Source organism: Apostichopus japonicus, chromosome 4, assembly GCF_037975245.1.
Source record: "Apostichopus japonicus isolate 1M-3 chromosome 4, ASM3797524v1, whole genome shotgun sequence".
In the NCBI taxonomy this organism is placed as follows: Eukaryota; Metazoa; Echinodermata; class Holothuroidea; order Aspidochirotida; family Stichopodidae; genus Apostichopus; species Apostichopus japonicus.
Window position 1 is genome coordinate 26,300,013 of NC_092564.1, and position 6,358 is coordinate 26,306,370.

Genomic DNA, 6,358 nt, shown 5'->3' on the forward strand with positions numbered 1-6,358 from the left:
GTTGGGTATTGGCGTTACGCCAGACTTAATTACAGGGTAATAAAATTTCTGTGCTGATGTTTGTAACGTGTGTACGGTGAATAGTGCACTTAATAGCCTAGCAAACTAGTCACATGCTGTACCACTGTATTCCGTGTACACCATTATATATTAACTATATCCTAACTACACCTAGTCAATACCGTATACGGTATACCAAATCCCTGGTACCAACTGGTCTCGGACGAGTGCGTTTTAGCTCAATGTGAAGCTTGAACGAAAGTCTGAATGTTTCCGGTGGATACAAAAAAAAAATGTCTCTTCGGATGCGTTTCAGATGTCTATGGAGTACTATTATCTGATGTATTTCAGCCAAGTAATCACACAGAATTTCTTTCTGAAGCAAAGTAGAGACGTACGAGTCCTTACAGAAAACTATAGGCCCTATTTGGCATTATGTCTCGTTTTTAATGACCAATTAACAATCTTTATATGGCCATACCAAGCCAGATACCGTAGGCCTATATCCTGATATGAATTCACGCCAGATATGGTTATCATGGTTTATCCCACCATTCAGATGCATGTACGCCCAACCAACTTTCCCCCGACCCGAGGTATATTATTTATCATCTAGTAAAGTGTTGTACATGAAGGTTGTGGTCCTCCCCACCCACCTCACCACCCAACCCACCTTGCCAACTCAACAAACAAGGCAAGCAAAAATAACTTTGAATGTATGCTTCGGTGGGTGGGGAGGGGCAGAAAATGTAAATTTGCCAGGATATTGCAATTCATTGCCATATATTGTATGTGTTTTAGATCCTCCTGCAAGCAGAAACTCGCGAAGCTGCCATCAGTGGCTTATCAACGCTGCAAGCTGACCGAACTCAGTGTCTTAGATCCATATTTATCGTCCATGATTATGAAATGTCAATTGTCAACAACTCTGTAACTGGACGACATACATTAATCTCAGTGGCGGAGCGTCCATACAGTACCTATTACCCAGATGTTATGTAAATAATTAAAAACAGCCTCCCTCCTCATAAAACGTGATGATTTATGTTCCTCGTTAATCTAAAGCATGGATGAACTCTCAACTTTAAGCATTTTCCAAAGTTTTTCCACAAAAGAGCTACAGAACCTACTACACACAAATTATGTAACTGTCACTGAACGGCATCCGTAGGGACATCGTTTTTTGGTCCACATTTGAGTTTCCACCATATCTTTAATCTGCTTTTCATACATATCTTTTATTGTGATTGTTATAATGACCACATCTTATGACTTTTGAGTCGTATTTCTGTATCCAGTGGAATTGTCTCGCTGAGATATAAAAGGATGAATTTTCCGTACGTTTTCACGGTAGGCCCCTCTTTTCAAGGTCATAGCACGACTATAACGTTAGGTCCACTAAGTGCGGATATTGGTCTCCATTTGCCGCTATTGCAGTAAACCCAACCGAGCAACGTATCTATGGTGCCTCTTAAAAGACATCGTTATTAACAAAGTCGAAAAGAATTTTTTAGACTCTTTGGTGTCATTTTAAAGGTATTTCTGATTACATTACGTACAGATTCGCCCTCCCTCCTTTTCTTTGAGGAAGGTACATATGGGAAACATGACAATGACCGTGATCAAATCAATTTCAAGAATACTAGCGATCAATTCGCTCAATTTGTTTCAAAAAATGGTTGACATGAATTCCTCCTCATTCATTCATTTTATTTGAGCATGTTAAACGCTTGCGATAACATGTCATTACGAATCATTGCAGTCGCTCACCCAAACCGTTAAAAAATACTCCCCGTTCCCCCTTACCTTCCTACACTGCGCTCCCAACAGTGGCGGAGCGTCCATACAGTCAGGGGGCGAATTTCCCCCCCCCCCCTTGACGGACTCAAATGGACTGCTGGTGGGGTGTTACTAGGCATAGTCTTCTCATCATCTACTTGATAGACTATGTCTGGAATTATATTGCCTAACCTGGCCTATCTTTAGTCCCGCAGCTGTTACTTAGTGTTAGCCATAGTCCTAGTCCCAGGTCAAGGGTAGGTAGGAACAGGTGCATGAGAAGGCATATGCAGCTGGTTGGGTATTGGCGTTACGCCAGACTTAATTACAGGGTAAAATTTCTGTGCTGATGTTTGTATAGTAAATCTTCGATAACGTGTGTACGGTAAATAGTGCACTTAATAGCCTAGCAAACTAGTCTCATGCTGTATTCACCATAGTATTCCGTGTACACCATTACATATTAACTATATCCTAACTACACCTAGTCAATACCGTATACCAAAATCCCTGGTACCAACTGGTCTCGGACGAGTGCGTTTTAGCTCAATGTGAAGCTTGAACGAACGTCTGAATGTTTCCGGTCGATACAAAAAATGTCTCTTCGGATGCGTTTCAGATGTCTATGGAGTATTTCAGCCAAGTTATCATACAGAATTTCTTTCTGAAGCAAAGTAGAGACGTACGAGTCCTTACAGAAAAACTATAGGCCCTATTTGGCATTATGTCTCGGTTTTAATGACCAATTAACAATCTTTATATGGCCATACCAAGCCAGATACCGTAGGCCTACATCCTGATATGAATTCACGTCAGATATGGTATCATGGTTTATCCTACCATTCAGATGCATGTACGCCCAACCAACTTCCCCTCGACCCGAGGTATATTATTTATCATCTAGTAAAGTGTTGTACATGAAGTGTGTGGTCCTCCCCACCACCTCACCACCCAACCCACCTTGCCAACTCAAACAAGGCAAGCAAAAATAACTTTGAATGTATGCTTCGGTGGGGTGGGGAGGGGCAGCAAATGTAAATTGGCAGGATATTGCAATTCATTGCCATATATTGTATTTTAGAACCTCCTGCAAGCAGAAACTCGCGAAGCAGCCATCAGTGGCTTATCAACGCTGCAAGCTGACCGAACTCAGTGTCTTAGATCCATATTTATCGTCCATGATTATGAAATGTCATTTGTCAACAACTCTGTAACTGGACGACATACATTAATCTCAGTGGCGGAGCGTCCATACAGTACCTATTACCCAGATGTTATGTAAATAATTAAAAACAGCCTCCCTCCTCATAAAACGTGATGATTTATGTTCCTCGTTAATCTAAAGCATGGATGAACTCTCAACTTTAAGCATTTTCCAAAGTTTTTCCACAAAAGAGCTACAGAACCTACTACACACAAATTATGTAACTGTCACTGAACGGCATCCGTAGGGACATCGTTTTTTGGTCCACATTTGAGTTTCCACCATATCTTTAATCTGCTTTTCATACATATCTTTTATTGTGATTGTTATAATGACCACATCTTATGACTTTTGAGTCGTATTTCTGTATCCAGTGGAATTGTCTCGCTGAGATATAAAAGGATGAATTTTCCGTACGTTTTCACGGTAGGCCCCTCTTTTCAAGGTCAATGCACGACTATAACGTTAGGTCCACTAAGGCGGATATTGGTCTCCATTTGCCGCTATTGCAGTAAACCCAACCGAGCAACGTATCTATGGTGCCTCTTTAAAGACATCGTTATTAACAAAGTCGAAAAGAATTTTTTAGACTCTTTGGTGTCATTTTAAAGGTATTTCTGATTACATTACGTACAGATTCGCCCTCCCTCCTTTTCTAGGAAAAAGGTGCATATGGGAAACATGACAATGACCGTGATAAAATCAATTTCAAGATTACTAGCGATCAATTTGTTTCAAACAATGGTTAAAAAGTGACATGAATTCCTCCTCATTCATTCATTTTATTTGAGCATGTTGAACGCTTGCGACAACATGTCATTACGAATCATTGCAGACGCTCACACAAACCATTAAAAAATACAGCCTCCCCCCTTCTCTTCCTACACTGCGCTCCCAACAGTGGCGGAGCGTCCATACAGTCAGGGGCGGATGCCCCCACCCCCCCCCCCCCCCCGACTGACTCAAATGGACTGCCGGCGCCCTTTTCAGCTATTTGCCACGTTTTACTTATTCGCGATTATTGACTTTTTCATTGCGCTCTCATCTACCTGTTGTCATTTGTCACATTTTGTTGGCGATGACACTTATTTATTCTTCGTTTATCTGCAAATAAGCAAGACCCGGAAAGGGTCAATTCCGGCGATCTAGGGAGTATCTTTACTCAAAAACTTTCTGTACGCTCCGCGTCAATCTGTGGTGGCTCTCTGCTTAGATAAAGTCGAAAGCACCCATACAGATCACTCTCGCCCCCTCTGACCAATACCCCTAGCTCCGCCACTGATTAATCTTGGAGTGATTCGAATTAGGGACCATATGATTGAAAGCCACCGGTTAACTACTGAGCTAACACTCCTGATATTAACAAAAACAAATTTCAAATGTTATTTACGGTGGGAGTGGAGTGACCACTGCGAATAGCTGAGATGTGGTCAATTAAACAATGAAGGATCAAAATGACAAGTAACAAAATAGAAATGTCAGACAAGAATTATTTCCCATGAATTACCTTGTTATCTATTACCCATAAATTTATATATGCATTGATTCATTTCATCTTTTTTATATTTCTCCTGAATAATGTTAATAATAGTAATATTAATAACTTGTAATAATAAGAAATCATATTAAAACAAATCCTTAAACCTAAAAAGAAAAAGAGTTTAAAGTAAAATTTATAAAGTTGTTCTAAAGAGAGAAAAAGGTATGGTAACTGAATAAGAGCATGGAAAAATTATTGCAAAGTAAACAATGAATTTACTGAGGCATAGAAAGCTCATGATATTAAGAGCATATCTTCAACATATTAATAAATTTCTAATTTCTTTATGGATATAATACTAGGCTTAAAATAAAATATGATGAGTATGGTACACAGATACATCTATCTTAATCTTGTATTAAAACAAAACAGGACATCACAATTGGTTGACAAATCACAGAATATTACAATCATTGAAAAATTTTCATAAATGACTTTGCATGAGCCATGTCTCCACTGTGCGCATGTGTGAATTATGTGTTGTACATATGCAACATGTGAGAAGTTAATGTGTGGGGTTTGACAAGAAGAAAAGCTGTTTCTTGAGACTAGAACAGTTTTCCAAATCTGGCAATACTAACAGAAACACTCTACCTTTATAATCAAGCAAACTGCTTACATCCAACCTGAACTTCAATTCCCCGGCCTCTCTTTGTGCTTACGAATCATAAATTTTGATTTAGGGGTTGCATAAATACCTTTGTTTACAGTCATTAAAGGTAGTCAGTATAGGTCCCAATTATAGCACGCTATAATTGCTAGAAGTTTTCAAAAAATACTTTCCTGGAGGTCTTTACTCTCCAAATTGTTCTCAGACATTGGTTTTAGACATTGGTTCGTCTTGGTGGACCCCTCCCCTACGTCTGGGAGTAATTTGGAGAGCCCTTTGGACCTTGTTTTATTAGCAATTTGTAGCAAATTTTCTGGATACCTTTCTAGGCTGCTGATGACCTTCAAGCAATCTCACCAAAATCTCCCAGAATGCAATGATACTGGTTAGCAGTTGTATTTATAAAAGGCAACAAATCTGATAAGATTCTGACAAGTACACTAGCAAAGAAACACCAGCTCTGAGTGATACCAATAAATGCAGGCTCAGATTGCGAGAAGTTTGTCATCATAGTACAACGCAATGGCAAACCACAACCATTGCAAACAAGTAGGAAGAGTAGATACATATGTGCAAAAAAAATTGTTAATTTATGCTGAAATTAATTGATTCAATTCACAGTGAGCTGAATATATGGCATTTTAATGTGATCAACAAGTGCTTGATTTACGCTATATTATGAGCCATTTGCAAACGATACCACATTATAAAATGGTACCAAGGTTGTAATAACATCATAATAATTGGCTGTTTTTCGGGGAATGTAAGCACTGATAGCATGAAGTATCTTGGCAGTTTGTAGGGTAGACTAATTACCTTTCTGGGGTGATCTACGCTTTCTTATTAATTATCCTGCAATTATAATATTGTATTGGCAAAACTGTTCTTGGAATCAAAGTTTCTTGCGGTGCTAAACTTATTCAAGAGTTCTTTTTTCATGACAAGAATGCAGCTGCCCCATACTTGCACCTTTAAAAGTTTATGACTGAACAAAACTGACCGATATGATTCAAAATATTTGAAACAAAAAATGTGTAAATAATACTAAATATAGAATTTATCTGATAAAGTGACGATTAGTCACATATGGAAAGTGTATCAAGTATAAACGTAATTTTCAGAAGTTCTTTTTTCTTTTTCTTTTTAAAAAATTATGATAATCATAACAATAAGGTTGAACAACTCTATTAATTCTTAAAATATACACAGAAAAAGCAACACAAAC

The 6,358-nt window shown here is 38.6% G+C and overlaps 1 protein-coding gene across 3 annotated transcripts in view; it reads left to right on the forward strand.

Moving 5' to 3' along the window:
* The window catches only part of LOC139966965 (uncharacterized), a 66,480-nt gene that overhangs the window by 27,662 nt on the left and 32,460 nt on the right, over positions 1–6,358 (forward strand). The gene's annotated exons all lie outside the window — the stretch shown is intronic.